Genomic DNA, 22,109 nt, shown 5'->3' with positions numbered 1-22,109 from the left:
AGCATGTCCAAGATCGCTGCCCCACTATTTGCTTCCTAATCTAGTTCAATTAAAATGACTAGGTTATCTTGAACACTTTAAAAATACATGCATAACTTTTTTCTCAGATAGTCTAGAGAGCATTTACATACAAAGTTATCGTGGCAGTTCTCTAGGGAGTGGGAAAAGAAACAGAAAAGAGCCCACGGGCAGTAACCTGTTCATCCTGCAAAGCTGCAATCAGAACAGAATGTGTGACTTTATTGTATCTTCACATTATGGTTCCCTTGACAGTACTGAGCATTGTTTCCTTTGTCCATAGAAACAATGGCATGTATAACTCCACATGAAATAGTTATTTGCAGAAGTTCCTTGGCAGTCTTGTATTAATCTGACAGAGTTGGGGGTAGAAATTAAATTGTGGAATCAACAGAAAAGCACAATGACTGCATGCAATGTACATGATGAAGGAAGTGGCTATGACAAACAAGCTAAGGGAAGGTCAAGATGTAATAGGTACCAAAGTACACCAGAGGGATTGTCATGGAGCTTCTCCAGAGAGAATTGAGCTGGCATGAGACTGACAACAGTGGGTAATTCCCTAAGAGAAGTCAGCAAAGCTGGTAGGTCCTCTGGAGAGCTGGAGTTCTTGTAATCAGAGCATTCACCACAAGAAATATTTGGTCAGTGCCACCGACATCAGAATGCCTGCACTAGAGGGAAGATGTTGAGAGAGAAGGAAGAATACTTGTAGAAAGCACAGTCTCTTGTGTAAAGAAATGTGGTAATAAAGAAACTGCAAAGCCTGAACAGGTAAATAAAGCTGAGAAAGAATTCAGGGAGCAGTTTTAATTTCTTTTCAGTGCAACAGTTCAACAAGCACGACGATCCTGTATCATCAGTACTGCCTAAGTGATGTCATCCATTCATATGCCAAAGGATGACTGTATCTAGTCTAGAAAGGGGCAGTGCTGTCATTCTGCCAAAATATTTGCTTATGCGATTATAACGAGAAGTTTGAAGAAACCCTAGATTAAGTCCTTCTGTGTAGTCAACACTGTGAAGTAAAATGTTAAAGCCCAAAAGACTGCCCGCTGGGTAGTGCAGGATAGGCCTGCTGGAGGAGTGAAGAGGGGTCATATAGAACAGGAGCCTTTGTGGGAACATCCTGGCCAGCACAACCTGTAGCAGCCCAGAATATAAGATGCGCTAGAGGGAAGCTCTCTGCCCCCCAGTCTGCCTCCAGCTCATTACAGAATCCATGGAGATGACTGCTTTGAGCCCTTTTTTGCTATCCCCCCTAGTTATTTGCCTTGAAAAGTAACAAATACTTTCCTTTCCCCCCTTTTAAATTAAGAACAAAATAAAACAGCATAATCAAGTTAGAAATAAATTCTGACTTACTCTGTGACTCTAGCCATACAAACCCTCTGCAGGATATTGAGTTACACAATAGCCTCAACCAACAAAAAATGACTTACAGGCATTACATCAGCCGATCAGGCCCAGAGGCAACAGCATTGTTACCTAACAACTTCAGACAGCTGATTAACCACTTTTTGTAGGGTGTCAATTACACCACACCCTGCCTGTTCATAACTATGTTGTTGACAGCACAACACAGCAAGAGAAAAGCATGCTACCCCCCACATACACACCCCGTCTACACACACTAATGCTACTGCCAGAATCATGTGTTTAATTTGTCGTGAACTCAGCTAGAAGTACTTAGAAACCTTCAGTAAATAAATAAACAAGCACAGCAACAGAATGGCACATCTGGGCTTGTTACGAGACGGTATAGTGAAATTTTAAATTTCTTCATGTTATGTCACTTGTTTGGGGAAACAGAGAGTTTTAGGAGGCGCAATGAAGACCTTTATGAAGGGAGCCATTCACCCTTCACAATGCTACTTTGAGATTCAAGAATAGTGCTATGGAGAAGGGTCTTTAAAAAAAAAATATCTTGTTTTATTCAATTTCCTTCACATTCTTTCTGCTCATCTTTAAGACACATTTCATCATTATGTACATTACTGGTGCTGAGGAATTTAAAGTGATCTTTTCAGTTTGACACAGAACTGATAATGCAAACTTTCCTTATAACCTCTGCTTTCCATGTGCCTGCTGGAAATTGTTTTTCATTGTTCATAAATCCAAGGCGTGTTTACACTGGAATACAGGAAAAGCTAAAGGAGAATGCTAGCGTGTAAGCCATAGTGGCTTTTTTTTGGCTTTTGCTGTGAAGTGATAAATGATTCTTGGTCCCCCATGGGTTAGAGGGCACCAAACTTCAAATAACTACAACATCCGATAACAAAGTTTTTCTCCATCATTTGCAATCAAAACACCAAGAACACAGCCCTCTGGACCTCTCATCCTTCATGTTCAATTGTAAATCCTGATTAAATAGCTTGCAGGTGTCAGGATTAGAGTATATTCATTGGGAGCCTAAACATAGCACCAGCTGGGTTCCTCATTTGCCAGTTGTAGTTGCTTCTTTGTTTTGAAACTGTTGACAGTACAACTAAAAATATTCCTTTGGGTAGAGACCGAGTTAAATAACAAGCAGGATGAGTAAGAGAACAGCTGTAGATATTTTTCTGTGTTTAACATACCTGCCTTGTTGATTTATAGTAAGCCCTCCATATAATGTACATTCTGTGTAATCCAAAACATTTAACCTTTCGAGCAGGGGCTGTGATAAAGCTATCAAACACAGGAAAGGGTCTTGACAAGTTCTGTATTACCAGCCTTTTTCTCAAAGGAAAAGTGAAATATAGTTTCACCTCATGTTTAGTATACAACAACAAGCAGTATTATGCCTTATCAGTTGCTCCCAACTAAACGGCATGCCAGACATCTACATAGATGAAGAAGAAATGATGTAGCTTTGGCAAGTTCTCAAAATCTTGCTCTAGTGAGCGTCCAGTTGGTTTGAGCATGGCTTCCTTGAAGGGAAAAAGAAGGTCAGCTCTTCTTTCAAAAACAGAACCCAAGTGAGTGAGTGCTTAAAGAACACAGAGGCCATTTTCGCAATTAGTCTTCTGCACAAAAGCAAGCAGCATCTGCCAGCATGCAAGACCATCAGTTCAAATTCAAATCCCTTTTATTATGATTTTATAGTGCAAGGGTACTCTACTGCCAGTACTGTTGTCTTAAGACAGGGTTGCAACTCATTTCTATCCTTAAAGAATTTCTTTTGGTTTTGCTATTTTGTCTAAAGCCATGTTCTCTTTGGAACTAAGTTCTGACTACTTAAAAGTCCCTAAAGTTTTCAAATAGTTATTCATTTTGACTTCCTGTCCCAAACTCTTGAGTAAAACAGTACTATGTTGTAATCCCAAAGGCCACTTCATTTCAGTGGGCAGTGAACCAAGTCATACGGAATAGATGTAAAGAGAGAGACATTATTACTTTCCCTATAAAAGAGCAGAGGGAAAAATCTGAAAAATTTAATAGTCTTTTTATTACATGGCACTGAAGCAAAAAAAAATTTGAGGGTTTCAGATAATCAGTCCAAGATAAGCTTAAACAAAATATTGACTACTTTACACATCTGTATTTATGAGGGGGGAGGATCATGAGTAGACATGGGCCAAATGGTCCCACAGCAATTTGCACAGTAGTGAGGCACTCACCTCACTCATGACTAATTGAACTCACTTTTCCCAACATCAGGTCTCAGGAGAAATTCAAAGCACACTATAGCGTCTATCTTTAATACTGAGATTTTAACAAGTTAGCCTGCAATGCTGCTAGAGTTTTAAAGGCAAGTTCTTCCCAGTAAATAATATAATGAGAAAACATCGGCACTTAAGAGGATGCCACAGGGTTAATGCCAGGTTTTAAAAGACTTCAAAATGGATTTTACCCAGTTCACATGTCAGGAGGCACAGCACGGAATCAATTTACAGCAGGAGCCAAAGATCACAAATTTTAGGGGAGCCTGGGGACTGATTCCCCCAATCGGTGCCGTGGGGTGCATAGATGAAAGAGCAAACTTGTTTTTTTTCTTTAATGGTGACAGCATATTCTGAAATTACGCACAGCAGGCAGGAGAAACCTGCATAGATTTCAAAAGATACTGCAGGTTTGTGTGCTGAAGCACACATTTAAGCTCCTAGTTAATGTGCTAGCCTTTCACCTCTGGAGGCCTGGGCTCAGATTTATCTAAGGTAAAATGAAGGAGAATTTGGGACTTCTATCTTCTTAACCCTTATGGGCCTTCAGTCCACATCACAGAAATACAAACCAGTTATCAAACTTTGGATCAAACTCTGCTTACTTTTACTATTCTGAAACCAACCTGAAGTAACTCATCTGAACACTAATAACATAGTTCTGGTTCTCCACTGAATTAAACTGGACTAGTTGAATGAAAAGCCAAATTCTGTTCTTGTTTATATCAACAGAAACCTAGAGCTGGACCAGGATTCAGGGAAACCATGCAGAGAAATTAAGTGCTGAATCAACCACACTTAGCCTTTAGGCTAACCAATCTGTACCCTGTATCAAGGCCAAATGAACCTTTATTGTGCTCAGGTACTATACTAGAGAAAGGTCCAGTACTGAGTTTAGTTCCATGATGATGCAGGTTAGGCTATGTACAAAACCCCCTGGTCCTGTATATAAACTCAGTCCTTAAACAAAGTCATCTTGAACCTTCATCATCCTTCTCCAGCAACAGTATGCCCGTTATTTCCTGCTAGTACAGACAGTACTTGTTACAGGCTAACAATTTTTCTGTTAGCAAGCTTCCAAGGACAGACATAACTTCTTGTAGGATATGACAGTCCTGAAAAGACATATAAGTTGTTGGGTTTTTTGTTTTAAAACACAAGGTCATCTCAGATAGAAGTTTATCCTTCCATTTATCTTATTTCCTTTATTTTTCTGATGAGCATAACCACCACAGTAACCCATATTCACTGTTGCATTTATCTATGAAAATGCACTTTCTTCTCAGTGCATCTGGTTGCAGTTTCCCCCAAAACAAGTTTAACCACCAAATCGAATCTATTAAAAAAAAAAACCAAACCAAAACCAAAAACCAACTTCTTTACAGGTTACAGATTTGAAGTCTACATTTTCTCCAAAGTGGCAGAAAGAGCTTTGAATGTTTTTTTTTTTTTAAATATCTACATCATTTTGCCTTAGCTGATTGAGGGGAGGGAGGGGTGGGGGGAATATCTGAATTTACTCTGCAACCATCACTTTTTAATCCCTCTGAAATTGAACTGTAAACAATGCATGTAGCATTAAGCCTAAAAATACCTCAACAATATTCTTTCCGCCTTGGTTGCAGGAATATTTTGTAGGAAAACATGATAATCACCATTTCTGTTTGCTCATCAGGAACGTTCCTCTTTTCCATGAAGGATCTTTGAGTAAATTCTGTTGACAATGAGCTTATGAAGCCCTCAGCAGGTTGAGAGACTGTTACTCAAATCATTTTTATAACCAGCAAGCCAAAAAACTTGCCATATATACTCACTGGAGTTTCCCTTCCCCCTGCTCACTCTTTCTTTCATTCAGTAATCATGGGTATAAAGAAGCCTAGCACACACAGCTGTTTCAATATGCTGGCTAAGAAGCCTGACATGAACATACAAGTTTGAAGTTTGGCAGTTGTTTGTGTTGCACGTGTTGAACAATGTTTTGTCTGTACTTCAAGTGACAAACTGGTCTCAGAAACAGGTTTAACATGACAATATAAATAGCAATGAAAAGGGTCACTTCTGTAAGGTAAATGTCACACACACATTATCAGAGCTCACGCACCCAGAAAAATATGTCAAAACAGAATAATTAGACAACAGAAAGGAGTCAGTTATGCAGGAAAGATGAGTTATACAACCCCATGCAAAGGAAAAAAAAATAACTGTGCAAAATATGACATATTACAATCTGACACAGTAGACAAGCCTCTAATACACAGAAACACATAGAAACAAATATGCTGGACTGAACACAAAATGACAAACTACACCTTTGCACCGGGAGACGCAGTCAGAAAAGATATATTTTGCTAAAACTCCTTCTTGCTCTGGATCATTTTCTTCATTTTGGAAAAATGTTTAAAAAAGAAAAAAAAAATCTGTATTAGCTCATTTAAGATCTCCAAGTTTTTTCTAAACAGGATAGATGAGTGAAGCGAGAAAAACAGTACAAACTTCCCAAGCTAGAGCTTACAAGATGACAACCTGAGCCACACTGTCTGGTCAGAACGTACAGAACAGAAACTTCTACAGGTTTCCTGCAGGTAAGAACAACCAAATAACTTGAGTGTCATCTCCTATGATCAGATACAATATATGTCCATTCATTCCCACAAAGCTGAAGTGATGTACATGAGATGTTACTTTGTAAGCAGAGTAAAAGAACCTGAAGCTTTTCTTCAATACAGTTCTATGCCCATATATGAAGAATACATTTCCCCAAATGGCAATGTCTTCATTCTGTTCTAATTCAATAACTGAGGATAGAAACTCTGTGAAAAATATGAGTATATTTTATTTTAATCAGTGTTTTAACTTGGTTTTCTTATTGACATATATTAAGTGTACTACAATTCCTGGAAAGACAAGTGATCTGATCTATTCTTACTAAACTGCACGCATGTAATACATGCAAGTTGTGTGTGTATATATGTAAACAGAGAGAAATAAAAAAATACCTGCATGTCTTAGGTAAGCAGTTGTTTAAACAAATCATTTGTCAATTTGAAGTTTAGATTTCATCATTAAAATACTGTCAACGCCATGAAACTCATTTCAGGCGGTTTAAGTACAATGGACAGTCTTGTGTCCAGAGTTGTCTGGATTTTGCTTGTCAAAAATTACTTGGAATAAATCTTGATCTATCCATACAGGCTTGAACAATGGCAATATAAGATAAATTATGGAACAACCTTCGATTCAACTTATTTTAAAGGAGACTTGCTTGGTTTCTATCAAGCAGAGTGATTAGCCTGAAGCATGGCCACCACAAGCAAAGCATAAAGGCATTAATTTAACTTTAAACACTTGAATGGGGTTTTTGAGATTCCTAGTCAACCTGTTGCTCCTGTTCTACCATTCTTTTTGAAGATACATTCATTTTTTTCATGGATGGCACTCAACACCACCAGTGACTGTATTTTAGCTCTACCACATGCAAATGTTAAACCTGCATAAGACACCTAGCAATATGCAGCCTGTGTTCCCTGTCTCACAATTTGCACCTCACTTTTGTACCCAAACCACAACAGAGTTGTTTGTTGAAACTAAAGTAAGCATACTTTAGCAGGAAAGAGCACCAATTAAAAGGTGTATTGTAAAAAATAAAAAATAATAAAAAATAAAAAATAAAAAAATAAAAAATAAAAATCAAACGGTGGCCTCTAAGTGATACTGCCTGTAACTGTTAGGTTATCACTGATTTCTTATGCCAGCTAAAGCAAGAAAACTGGAAAACTGGGAATCCATTGTTCATGGCAAATAGCACTCAACAGAGATCAAAATGACTATTCAACAGGAACCTAAAAAAGCTACCAGAAATGCCAATTTATACATTTTAGAAAGTATTTGGCATGGTACAAACTGTAGTTTAATATGAACAAAACCACCACCTGACATAAAAAAGGATCGTTTTTCAGCATAAATTTTCATAGAGCGCATAAATTTTATAAACTTTTATTCATTAAGTAAAATACATTTGAGATCAAGACAAACAGACTGAAATTAATACAGCTATCTTGGTGACATATGTCAATTTAGTTTCTTCTTAAATGGGCAAATTATTCCTAACCAATACAGGTAATTATTTTCAGAATAATTATTTTCTGAATGAGTTGCTGCCATATGTTCTACAAATTCAGCCTCAGTACTCCTAAATGTTTCCTAAAAGATGATGGGACTCCTGCAAATTACTCCCTCCTATACAATCTCAAATATTTAAATCAGCAAGAACTAATTATGAACTGATGTTTCACAGAACTTTATGCCTGATCTACCATTAAGTATTTTCATCAAACATGATGGCTAATTTTACTGTAAGTAATAAAAAGCTCTTTCATGTAGTGTAATTTAAAATGACCGCATTTTTCAGCAAATGAAATGACATGTTGTCAATGAAATTTAAGCAACCTCAGGAGTACAATAGAGGTTTGACTAAATAATGATTAGATGAAAAATTAGTTGGTTAAATCTTACCAAGGATGTCCACACATTAGAGTTAAGTCTGCACTGAAATGCTGCATAAACATATACTTCTTTAGGGTTTTTTTTTGTTTTTTTTTTTTTTTTTTTTTTTTTTAAACTGAGTGTTTTTCATTTGGAGATTATATCATGAACAGATGTAGGATAATGTTAATAGTCCCTTCTGGAAACATTAATCACAAGGTTTTACTTATTATTTGGTGTCAGCGTTTAAAAGTTAAAGCATTTCCAGAACTGTCACCATTGAAATATTCCTTTTGCTTAAAGCTAAATTACGAACCAGTAATTTATTTTACAGTCCCAGCATCTTTTTTAAGGCATATATAAGAAGGAAAATGGCAGGCAATGCCCTGTTCTCATGGCAACATTGTAGAGTGACAGTAGTAAGCATGTTTCTACTTTAGGAAGAGGACTGAAAATGCAACTCTACCAAACTTTTTAAATGTTTGAGCAAATATAAGTCTCCACAAAAGAGATTTTGGTTGTCAGCATGATACTAACATGACGCTTTCAAAGGTGGATTTCCCATTCCCAGCTCGCTGAGAAAACATTAACCAGAATCAAAATAAAAGCAGGCTAGGACCTTCTTACCAAAGAGACCTCAACATCTCTTCCATATATATTCCCACATGTAGAACATCGCGCAGGTGAAGCAGACTGCTACTACTTCAAAATACGTGTTAATGGTTGTGCAGAAATGTCCCCCTAACTGTATTCAAAACACCTAAGAAAGTAACCAAAACAAGTCCATATCCATCTATTTCCAGGTAATGACCTTGTTGGTTACTTCAGTGTCCTGAAACTCAGCAACTCTGCATTCTTTCAGTTCAAGATTTACCATGTATCACCCTGGACAGGTTCAACAAAGAGCTTACAGGCACTTCTGTATTTGGGCTACTGAAAAAAAAAAAAAAAAAACCAACAGCCTGTCCTTAAAGTGTCAATGAAATGCAATCACACACGGCAGCACAGTCTCAACATCTCCAAAATCATGCTCCATTCACAGTTGATTAAGGTGAAAGTTACTAATTGCTCCACATGAGATTTACCTAAGGTTTTAAAGCAAGCAGATAAGAGAAAGACTATTCACTTCTTTAAACAGTGCTATATTTGTCAGCATTTAGAGGCCAAGAACTTTTCTATAACATCCTCCATCACTTCTTCTCTTTTAGAATATACAGGATGAATGTCAAATAAACTCCTCCTGGAGGTACCCATCTCTCTCCACCGGCTCTAGAATTGAACCAGCTTCAACTATACGCACCAAGTTCTTAGAGTGCTCAAGGAATGTGAAATGAATCCGAAAGTCCATTTAACTATTCTCACATCTCTAGTTCTGAAATTTCAGCCTGAATCCTCTACCCAGCTCCACTAACTGGTCCTTTAGATCCTGTTTGGCACCTCTGGAGAACAACAGCAAAGGGCTAAAGATGGAACTGCTTTTGCTTCCATGTTTAGTAAAAGAAACCACATCTTGCAGTCTGTCCAGAAAAGTGGCCTAAGCCTGCTCCCTGGCAAACTGATTCTCTATTTAGTTTCCACAGTATAATTTTCAAAAACGTCCATGTGAAAATGCAAGCACGTGCACCAAGGATTATTTTGACACATGGTATCCATCATTTGGATTTACTAATTTTCCAAAATAAACTGTTTTGTCAGTTTCCCTGTGCATGTGAATTTTTGAGTAAAGGCAATGTGTAATGTTACAAGACACATTCATGTGCTGACCTTTCACAAAACTGAAATTGTTAGTAAAGCTAGGGTGGTGGGAAGCATTCCATTTTCATTTTGGCCACAAGACTTAAACAACCAGATTTGAAAAGAGAAGCTGACCAGCACTAGCTTGTGGCCTAATTCTGATACCTCACATGAGTGACCTGACTGAGGATGCAGCATTAACAAAAGTTACTTGCACGACAAAATGTTTATGTAAGTAGATCCTTTCAGAAAATTTATCTCTATATGACATGCACAAACCAGGCAAGTAATAGTAACTAACTACAGCTTATTTCCAGAGGCTCTATGTTCCTTTAGTTTGGCACAGGTATTTCCGCAGCATACACTTACAGAGCCAAGTCTTGTGTATTCCTTCCCATTCCTATAATCACAGCTTAACCCCTACTTTCACACAATATCCCCTATTACTTCCCATTCACAGGGTATTGAAACACATTCAGTTTATTGACAGACTGAATTCTTCCTTACTTGACAAGATATTTTTTTTAATTTTTTTTTTTTATTTCCAGTTAAATACTACACTGCATTTGAATGTATTTAGAAACCAAAATTCCAACCTTTATATATAACCACCCAGTAGCTACAGGACTCCACGAAACTTAACCATGCAAAGAGGAGTTACCAACACAAGTCACTTAAAGCTGCAGCATGCTCTCCTACCAGGTCACAGGACAATGTAGATACCATTCCTTGCTTTGCTTGAGTCTCCCTTCTAGAAAGGTAAATACCACTGCACGCTTTTTCAAGCAAATTTGCATGAGTTCAGTTTATATGCATTCTGCTTTGACCAAACCATGGGGCACATTTTTACACAAAAGTTTTTTACAAGATGGCACGCATGAGTGCTGAAAATTTACCTCTGTTCAAAAGAGGTTTTTAACTGGCAGTGGGTAATATCCTGGGACTTCTCCACGAATTACATTAGCAGAGTAAAAAATTTTGTTTTGTGGACTCTTATCTTCCACTTTCCTACAGCTGTGGTGTTCAGAACAGCCAAAACACTCTGAGAGTCTGAAAACCCATCTTTGTCTCAGCTTCTGGGTACCCAACTCTGGACAATAACATTGGAACTGTCAAGGATCATCATCAATTTCAGTTCATGTTTAGAAAGTACTTCTGAAAACACAGTTACAGACAAAATAGCTCAGCCGCTTTTAACTAAGAACCTTTCACAGAGCTAAATGAAACCCTTACACAATCCTTGTGGTGTGGTCTGGAGCTGCACTCATCTTCTCTTAGGAACCACTGTGGCTGCACAACCTGTGCTCTGCACAGCCATTACTACTGAAAATCTTCACTAATCCCACACCGTATTGCATCTTCCAACTCCAATTCTTTTGGAAAATGTAAAGGAATACTTCTCCCTGTGTCCTTCCCCTCCCTTCACACACCCGCCCCATTTAAAATCCACATATTCCAAAAATCCAGACATAAAAAAAAATAATGAAACTTTTCTTCCCCTTGAAGCACTGCTCCTGCCTTAAACAATATCGAGTAAAAGCACTTCTTTAAGGGGGAAAAATCAGTTTACCTTCTTACAAGTGAAACGATCCTTAAAATGTATAATCACTCTTTGTAGCAGAAGGAAGTTCATTCTGGAAGGACACAGAACTTCCCACCCACACAGCCCCAGAGTGTGCCCATCGAGGACATCTGACTTTGTACCTATTGTATTACATGACTCAGTAATTGGGGTTAGCGTTTTCAGTTTGCACTTTCTGGCAGGATCCCCAAAGTAATTTTCAATTAAAAGGTTACATGCTGGTATTTGTCAAATGTGAAGACACACAGTGCCACAACAATATGAAATAGCTTCCTTACAATTAAATTAATTTCACTGGGTATTTAAGTGGGGGTTGCAAATATTATGCCTTTGGGTAACTTGAAGAAATACCTAAATGAAGTGCAATCATTTTCCGTCATGACTATCTTTCAAATGGAATACAAGCCTGGCCTTCAAATCCTTTCAACTGAATGATTCAAATACATGGAGGTCCAACAAACATTGGAATATTTTGGTCGCCATTAATAGCCTGTTTTTGTTAAATTAGCCATGTTGTTAAAAAACCTACATTTTTTGTTTCCAGTGCTAGTCTGCTTTGCCCCCTCAAATACGTAAACTAGCCATAAATGAAGAATTAGTGATGATTCCAGATAATCACACAAAGAATCAACAACTTTGACTAGAAAGATGCATTACTGAATAAATTAACAACTCCCCCAGGCTAACCTTCCTCTAATCAAACTGTTAAATAGCAGATTTCTTTTGTAGGCTTGGGAAATAGAACACACCTGAAACAAGGAAAACAATAAATGATAGATACCCTCTAGGAACTGAAGGCTCACTCTTACCCCCAGCAAACTCAAGAACAAAACTTTCAGAATCTTCAAGACATATATGTCTGGGCCTCTGTTTTTTGTATCTACTTTGATCGGGGAGTGAGAATTATGAAGATATATGAAAGTATATTTAGCCAGAATTTTGAAGCAGTCTGGGCCTGTGGCTAAGTCTCCCGCCCGGATTCAGAGGATGAACTAATAAGACATTCGTAAGTTTTCCTGGTTCTAATACTCTTGCAAACATTTAACTTCTACACGTTGCAGTTTCCTCAGGTGTAAAGTGACAATAATGATACTTACCCTAACTTGAAATGTACTTAGACATTTGTCAACAAAAACATTTAATAGTTAAGTTTAATTTAATTTTCAAATCTGCTAAAGTAAAATAATATTCTCAAATGCTGCTCCTGTTATGTTAGGAGGTCAATGCAAAGATCCTATGCCTGGATCATTGTTTAAAGTGTTGCAGAACTTAAAAAAATGTGTGTGATTAAAGCTTCGACCCAGCAAAGTCTTACAAATGAACTCAATGTAAGTGATGGGATTATCCTTGTATTTAAAATAAAGCGTATACACAAGTTATGCGTTTAAATGCAGAAGTTCAGTTTGGCTGTAAGAAACATACTGCATAGAGAAACAAAGCAAGAATAAATCTTAATTTTCCTGTGCAGATGTAGGTGACAGCCACCCTCTCCTAACTTTGTAACTTGTCCTCCATTCATCAGCTGGTGTGTTTATTTTTGCTGTATGTGATGTGACTAGCAGAACTTAGGCAATGAAAACTTTTTAATCAAGTGAAGATCTTTTGAAGAAAAAAGAGGACCTGCTCACTTCTCAGAATGCAAGGTCAAGAGTTATATACACACATGTAGAGCCCAGTTTCATTTAGTTAAGTTTACAACTAAGAAAAGGAAACGTTTCTTCATATAACCTGTGAAACCCACTGCTACAAAGAGTTACTGAAATCAATAATGTTTTGGCAGTAACATAAACAGAACTAGGTAAGTATATTACCATTAATAATCTATGTATTTATACAGGTTATAACTCTCTATCAGATCACACAGTCCACATGAGTAAATCACAGAGAAGTTACTTCCATCTGATGCACAGCACTACTCTTACCCCTCAGACAAAGCATTGCAGAAATATGTTTTCATGCACTCACCTACCATCAAGGTTTTCAACCAGTAGATATATGAGCAGTTCTGTATGTCAGTACCCAGAACACAGAATCAGAAATTAGTCTCTTACTATCAGGAGTTGTCCCTCTAGCCTCCCATTGTAAGATCAGACTGCAGTAAAAACTAACAATAACTTTGAGTGAAACACGTACATTGCTATGGAGTAAGAGAGGTAGAAAACTAAAATTTTTAAAGGATTAACTCAGCTCACCTCAATTGTATCAATTTCAGTGAAGGACATTATCTTATACGTATCACAGAACAAATATGCAAGACTGTGAACAGTCCTACCTCTGCTAAACATTTCCTTTGAGACACGTCCTTCTCAAAACCTCTGAGCTCTTTCTTTGTACTCCTGGGAAGTGCCCTGAGGAACTGTGGGATATGTGGTTTTGACTTTTAAGTGCTAGCACTAGCACCACAGGTGGAAATGAGAAATTAGTTATTCCCACAGTCCAAGGAATGAATAGGAAAATAGGAACTACGTATTTATTCCCAATTTGTTATTTTCCTTGTATGTTTCCCTTCATTCCTTCTCTATAGAGGCAGAATACGCTCATTTCTTCCCACTTTCCAGGCTTGGCTAGAGAAATACAGTCAGTTTACATGAAGCTGAGAAGATAAACAAGTCATGGGAGAAGGAAAGAATGAAGCATACATCAGCAGAGGCGATGATACCTGAAGCGTAAAGGAGACAGGGCAGTGAAGCTGCCCGCATGGCTTCATTGGTGCAAGGCACAGCTATAGACCAAACATTGCACTGTCTTTAAAACTATAAAGGAAACAAGTCAAAACTATAGACAGCCTTTTCCATTCCACCTCTGTTACTGCCTGTGTATGCCCAAGACTACTTTTTCTTTTTTTTAAGCAAAACCAAAAAATCACAGCTAGGTTTCTTTTTCTTTTCCAGTAGAACAGTTAGCTTGCTTTGTTCATGGGCCCCACTACACAGCCATAGTGCCTCTGCTTCCTTCCGGCCTCCACATTCCTTCCAGAACGAGAACCCCATGCTAGCCATGGACAGATGCTTCAGCACTCACCTGGTGAGGGCACTCTCTACTTTGCGGCAATCAATTTGGTAACCAGAGGTGGATTATAGTATCAGTCAAACAGAAAGTTATCTGCATTACTCACAGACTACCAGGAGGTTACCTGAAAGCTAGGTTATATCTGTAGCAATATACATACCTCAAATGTCTGTCGCTCCATGGTAGCTACTGTGTGTGCTCTTACACACTGCTAACTGTTGTAAGTATGAGTTAACTTGGCCTTCTCTCTTCTACCTGTAACTGCATCATGAAGTTCTTCTTATGGCAGAATGTCCTGGTTTGAGGTAAAACAAGACCGATTTTGTTCAGTAAGTTTACTTTTTAGCTAGGCCTCTTCTAACTACTGAAATTAACAGCATATTGTGCAGACACTGTCTGCTCTCAGAGTGGTAAGACCTATGTTTATAGCTGATGCCAAGGAATGGTACGCACAGAGGCTCTTGCTTATATTCATCGCTCTAACCCCCAAGGCCAGCTTACTTTGTTATTTGCCCCGTTGGAGGGTTGGAAGTGGAGAAGCGTAGAGGGGTCCCACCTGTGGGGAGGAGCGGACAGGACAGGTGACCCAAAACTGACCAACAGGGTATTCCACCCCATCTGCCTCATGCTCATTATAAAAGCTGAAGGATCAAAGGGTCAGCCCGCTTTCTTCAATGGCCTGTATCTGAGGCGGACTCTGTCTGTTCATCTACCTTCGATCCCAATCCTGAGTCCAGATCCAGAATCCAGTTCCTGTCCATCACTTAGTCCAGTCTGGACTTCCCCCGTGCTTCTAAACTCATAAGTCTCTCTCCTGCCTCTCTCTTTGAAGAGAGGTAGGGGGGAGCATCTGTTGTTCGCCCAGTGGCCTGTTTGGCCAAAACCACAACTCAGAACCAGAGCGGTGACAAAGACAGCTAACAAAGCATACCTTATGAACTGTGGTCTCCCTTTCATTTGTACCTCCTAGTAACTTATTTTTGTACCCGCTTTTCCCTAAGCATGTGAAGTACACCAGTGGCCGCCAAACTGAAGATAAAACTATGTTTCCTTATATTGTTTTTTAAGACCATTCCAAAAATAAGAGAAAACACCACCTATGTCAGAAGAAAAAGCTGGGAAAAGAAGGAAGCAAGTAAACATGAGAAAATGAGGGAAAGTGGAAAAATATGAACTGTTATAATCTGTAGACATCAGGAGTTTGGGTCTGATGAGACAGAGAGGGAGACAGTGGGAGAGCAAGAGAAGCTGAAGCTTAGGAAAGGAAGAGTAGTTTAGCAACAATATTTGACAAGACCAAAAATGAGATTGGGGGGGAGACTCAAGTAAGGGCATCTTTTGGGCTTACTAAGCTAACTTTTCTGGAACACCATGGGTTAGATTTAGAGCTTGTGGATTAAAATAGTTTTATTGGAGTTAAGAGCAGAGTCAGCTTCTTAGCTCAGAAAGAAATTTCAATTCAGGAAATTCGTAATCACAGCCTTCAGTACCAATCAAGAAGAGAAGACTGGATTGTTTTCTTTTTTTTTTAAAATTGCACAGGAAGTCAGTAAAAGGGCAGGCTGATTACTTCACATAGGTATAAACTATGGGGTGCATCAGCCCGAGTGGCACTACAGCCATGCTTTGTTCTAAATCATCACTAGAGAAGCCACAATTAATGATGAGGTCACATTCAAAGCTGCTACATTTTTTATAGCCTTTCGGTGTCATATGACTATGGCACTGGAAAAGGTTTTTTATGAGCTAGCCTGCAACTGCTTTATCAAGCCGTTCAAAATAATCTAGTTATTTCCACGTTTCATACAGATGGCTACGACTTTCTCATTAAGATACAATCAACTTACATTAATTTAAAAATGTAAAGATGTAAAGTTATAGAGAGCTTTATCAAACTCTCACTCTATTTTCATATGTATAGATTCCAGTCACCTATTTTTTCAGGTTCCGGTAGTTCAGGTCCATATCCAGTCAAACTTGATTCCTTCTGGGAAGCCTAAACAACTGTATGTTTAGCTCTCTGGGTTTATTTTGTCAATAACTATGCTACTTTTAATCCTTCTACTGCAATGTCTATTTTCTAGAGAATTGAAATTCAGTGAATTTACCATTATCTTTAACCATGAAAGGTAAGATACTATTAAGCCCAACAGAAAATGAAATACGGCCTTAGGGAAATCAGCAATGTCAGATGTTAACTCAGCATCAGAAATTACAACAGCTCTGATTCTTTGCATCTTGAAAAAGAAATAGTAGAATTATAGAATGTATAGAGAGATCAGCTAAAGTGATCGATTGTTTGCAGCAGTTGACTTACAGGGAGAGACCAAAAAGCCTAGGATTTATCAATCTGGAGAGAAGATCAAGGGGGAATACAATCAGGATTTGCAAAATGAGGAAGGAAGCGTGAAAAATGAACGCAGAAATTTTATTCACAAAAAATCCTGCAATTTTCAGGCTATTGGGAAACTCTGAATGAACGTATAATACAAAACAGATAAAGTACAATGGGCAGTATACATCTTGACCTTGCTGCCACAGGAGGTGGCAAGGACAGAGTGTACCAGCAGGTTCAGAAAGGGATTATACAAATTCATGGACAATAGAATCATAGAATGGTTTAGGTTAGAAGAGACCTTAAAGATCATCTAGCTCCAACCCCCCTGCCACGGACAGGGACAACTCCCACTAGAATAGATCCATAAGTGGACAATATACAATGATTACTGGTGGGCTGTACACACTGATAGCCCTATACAACAGCTGCAGATGCTGGGGACTCGGAGGAGAATGGACCACAGCAAGTGGCTAGGCTCAGGTGCACTCCCTGTAGAGCATCTCCTGTTGCAACGGTTGGAGCCACAGAGCTCCTATGCAGTAAGGTGCTTCTTATGTTCTTATTTAGATGACCATAAGAAAACGGTCACTTTATTTAACTATTCACTAAGGAAATGTTAACTGACCTATACACCAAAAACTTAAAGATAGCTGCAAACAGGTCAGACTATCCGTGAATAAGGAGCCAAATTAAGATGCTAGAGGAGAGATTTGTAGGAATGCTAGTATGCATTAACCTGCATTGTATGTAGATTAGGTATGCATAAATAAAAGAACGGTATTTCTGTATTTAATTTGGAAGATCCACTCAACAGTGATACTCATGTTTATCTGCAGTACAGTGCACTCGTCTATATATACAATGAGTTTTTCACAATTCAGTGATTGTCCCAGCTGCAGAAGTCAAACAAAATAAAAGCTTCACATGGAAAACTGTTACTGTGTCAAGCCAGTAGGCAAACTTTGAGATTGTGGATTCTACAAATTTTTTTTTGAGACATAACATTGAGAAAAACATCACCATCCTTCCTGTGAGTAATAAGCATAGCAAATTCCTTGAACAAAAGCCTTTCTTTCAAGAGAAGTTCCTCAAAAACCACAAGAAGCATAGAAATATATCTTAAATAACGCATCTTAAATTTTTCAGGATATATTACAAACACAGCTGCGCAAACGTTAGCATATAAAAAAAAATTAGTGAATTAGCACACAAATCATCATTTAAAAGCCCCTTTGGTGTCATTTTTTGTTTCAGTCAGAACTTAAGTTTCAATTGCAACTATTTCTGGGATATTTATTTTATGGTAATCCACTTTTCAAAAGTTTGAATCTACTTTACTTTCATTGAAAAAGATGTTTCTGAAGTGAAACATCTGGCTAAAAGAAGAGGAGGAGTTTTGGCATTGTTGGACTTTAAAAATCTTACATATATGAACCTATGGGGACATGGCACATCAAAAAGGGAAAAATTAAGGAGAAAAGCTGTCATGGGCTTAATCCTGCCAGCAGGACAATTGTTTTTCTTCTGAAATAGAACTATTACAGCAGCTTGTAGAGGATTTCAAAAGTACAACTTATCTTGACCAAAGAACATAAAACACTGATTGACGTCTATATATATATTTCCACACAGCATATTTATTTTCATACACTGCTGCATTCTATCGTTATGAATGGGAAATATTTATGAAAGATTCTTCTTTGAATACCATGTCATTCTGATTAGACCACAAATATGTTGACAATTTTATCAACAAGATTTTGGCTGTAAGTTAAGAGAGTCCGTTTTATTGAGAAGAAAGTTATTCTGGTTTCATGATACCTTCCTTCCTTGGGTCCTCAGAGATGGAAGCAGATAAGAAGGGACTTCAGCAAAGGTATTTTTGAGCAAGTTATAAACACAAGTTAAACTGGGAATGTGAAATATTTTCTTTGTTGAGAAGTAAAAATGCCTGTTGATCTAAATGTATTAAGTGGGGTAAGCACGCCATTTGTGCTCTTCATTGGTGAGAAATGAATTTTATAAAAAAAATCAATTACAACAGAGCATGTAAAAATCTGGAAATACATGAAATTTGGAATAAATGTTGGCACAGTGGAGCAGCTTCTAGCTCTGTACATTGATTTGCTAGTTTTTCAGAGGGGTAATGACAGATGGCCTTTAGTGCAGCTTTAATGCCTTCACTTCCAAAACCATAAGGATTTATTAAATTTTGTGGCCTTCTAGAAAGCCTAGTTTTCCATACAGCATCAAAGTTTGATCTACTACAGTGATAATATCTTAAGGCATTACCAAGTCTCAAGTTTAACCACTGAATCAAAAATAGTATCTCATGCAATTTCTACACACCCCTTAAAATACTGCCATCCAAGCACTAACCAAAGAGGTGTAACTTAGGATCAAGCAAGAAAGTATGAAACTCTTCCATAAGACTTTTGGGTCATGACATCAGCTTCATCCACAGAAAAGTGCACTGTAGTATTCCTCTAATAAACTGATACAGCTCTGTAATAAAACTAGTTCATTCTTCTTATTCTGTCCTACTATGCTTGTTCCAGAACCTGGCTCTTCTGTTAGAAATCTAAGCTGCAGCTCAAATTTCCTCAAGGCCAGTTTATATTGATTTGTTTGTGTTTAATTGTTGTCTTTAAATAACACTGCTTTTCTAGTATTTTCTCCCATGGACATATTTATAGGTCACATCTCAGATTTCATTTTGCTAGGCTAAATAAACCGTTGCCAATTTAGTTTCTTCTTACAGATAAGCTTATCATTCCCATGATCCTGGTAACTCTTCTGTGGATTTATTGCAGCTTGAGTTCCCCTTTTTTAAACAAGGAAAATTGGAGTTGTACATGGTATTCAGATACCACTTTATTATGCCTTGTCAGGCACAAATACTTCCTTATTTCAACTGGGAAGACTTGGTCAGTCTCAAATTCCATTTGCCCTTTTGTGCCTGGAACATACTGTGGGCTACTAGCTATCCTGTGATCACCTAATATACTCAGGTCTGTCCCTTCCTCCATCGTTTCCAAACAATGAGCTTCCAGCTTATATCAAAAATTGTCAGTGATCCCAAAGTGCCTGACCTTGCACTTCACCCCATTAACTTTAAGCCTGTTCCTATTACTTCATACCTGGAGGTCATCCATTTCTTCTTTTAAGATATTCCTGCCCTTTCTGCATTAGAAATGGGTCCCAACTGTATATCATCATCAAATTTCCTCAACATTCTCTGTCTTTTTATGCCAAAGTCATTAATAAAATTATAAAACACATCCAGTCCCCTGGCTGATCACCAAGGAACCCTATTTGTAAGCTTCCTTCTCACCCAGTACTTTCCCTCTCAACAGAACCCACGCTCCTCTCTCCTTCAGGCAGTTCCTTACCCGCAGCACCTGTACAAATCCCCACCTCCTATAGTCTAACACAAGGAGTCCCTTGTTGCTTTCTGGCAAATGTTTTGCTGCAAAACAGCTAGAACAGATACACTTTTTCTAGACAAGTTATTGTTTTAAATACATGTTTAATGAGCTATGATCTAACTTGGGCAAGCACATCTCACATGTTGTCACTTTTTTTTTTTTTTTAAATCTCCATCTTTAATTATACTTTGTCTTTAACACTTGTTCTCAAGCTTTGAAAGCAGATTATATCCACTACTGGAGGGAGTATGGAGTGGCATACAGATTCAGATCCTGAATTGTATCTACTCTTGAAGAATATTTTTCAGTATTTTTTTTTCCCCTCATTACTTTTCTGCCAATGGATTGGAGGACAGAGTGTATTACACAGAGATTCACAGAATTCACAGAATTGTTAGGGTTGGAAGGGACCTCTGGAGATCATCTAGTCCAACCCTCCTGCCAGAGCAGGGTCACCTACAGCACGTTACACAGGACAGCGTCCAGGCGGGTTTTGAATGTCTCCAGAGTGGGAGACTCCACCACCTCTCTGGGCAGCCTGTTCCAGTGCTCCACTACCCTCAAAGTAAAGAAGTTCCTTCTCATGTTAAGATGGAACTTCCTATGTTCAAGTTTATGCCCATTACCCCTCGTCCTATCACTGGGTGCCACTGAAAAAAGACTACTCCCATCCCCCTGGCATCCTCCCATTAAGTATTTGTATGTATTAATAAGATCCCCCCTCAATCTTCTTTTCTCTAGACTAAAGAGACCCAAGTCCCTCAGCCTTTCCTCATAAGAAAGGTGCTCCAGTCCCCTAATCATCTTTGTTGCCCTTTGCTGGACCCTCTCAAGCAGTTCCCTGTCTTTCTTGAACTGGGGAGCCCAGAACTGGACACAGTACTCCAGATGCGGTCTCACCAGGGCAGAGTAGAGGGGGAGGATGACCTCTACTATTGTTTGGTGCTTTCTAATTCTAGACGGAGGACAGAGTGTATTACACAGAGATTGTTTGGTGCTTTCTAATTCTAGATCATTTGTTTGACTAAGATCTTTGCTAGAAAGAGACAACAGTGGGAAACCAAATAAAATAACATTTTAGTTGAAAAGAGATAACTTTAAGGAAATATGGCTGAATAGGGAATGACTACTCATTATTTTCACAATAAAAGAATAAAGTAGGAGTACCACATAAGATGACATAAAACAAACAAAAGAAATAATTTGTTGCCATAGGGTATGTGGAAGTCAAAAGTAAGAATTGTCTTATGAAAGGGATTTGATCAGTTCATGAAAGATAGATACGCCCATGTCTATTAAACACAATAACCCAGCACAAGATATTCTTAAGCTGCCAATTTTGCAAATTTGAAAGGGTCTATACCTGATCTTGTAAGAAATGGCTACTTCACTAAATGAATATATGGTCTGACATGATGATTTTCCCTGTAAAACATGATTGGGTGGAACAGCTAAGTCATTTAATGATCTCCAGTTATATCATCCATATTGTCGAACAGAACTCAGGCCCTGTCATCAAAAAATAGGAAATATCCCTTAGAAATTTATGGAACCTATTTCCGTATTCTATTCATCCACCCACACAAAATTCCAGAAGACTGTTCAATCCTACTTTATCACGCTTCAGCTCTCTGCTGAAGTGAACTTGGTCCCAACATCCCTCTTACACAGCACAGAAAGTATTTCTTCCTTTTAACTTTTACATTATCTGAAATTGTGTAATAACAAAACATAAGTTACTAGTCATGTATTGAAAACCATGAAGATCAATTTTACAGGAAACTTTAGCACTTTGATGTACGTAGATGAAGCATCTCATGTCCAATACAAACTCTATTTGACAGTATACCTGTAAGATCCAACACACTCCAGAG

The sequence above is a fragment of the Charadrius vociferus genome, unplaced genomic scaffold, assembly GCF_000708025.1.
Source record: "Charadrius vociferus isolate BGI_N301 unplaced genomic scaffold, ASM70802v2 scaffold325, whole genome shotgun sequence".
Lineage (NCBI taxonomy): Eukaryota > Metazoa > Chordata > Aves > Charadriiformes > Charadriidae > Charadrius > Charadrius vociferus.
This window is presented reverse-complemented; position numbering follows the sequence as displayed.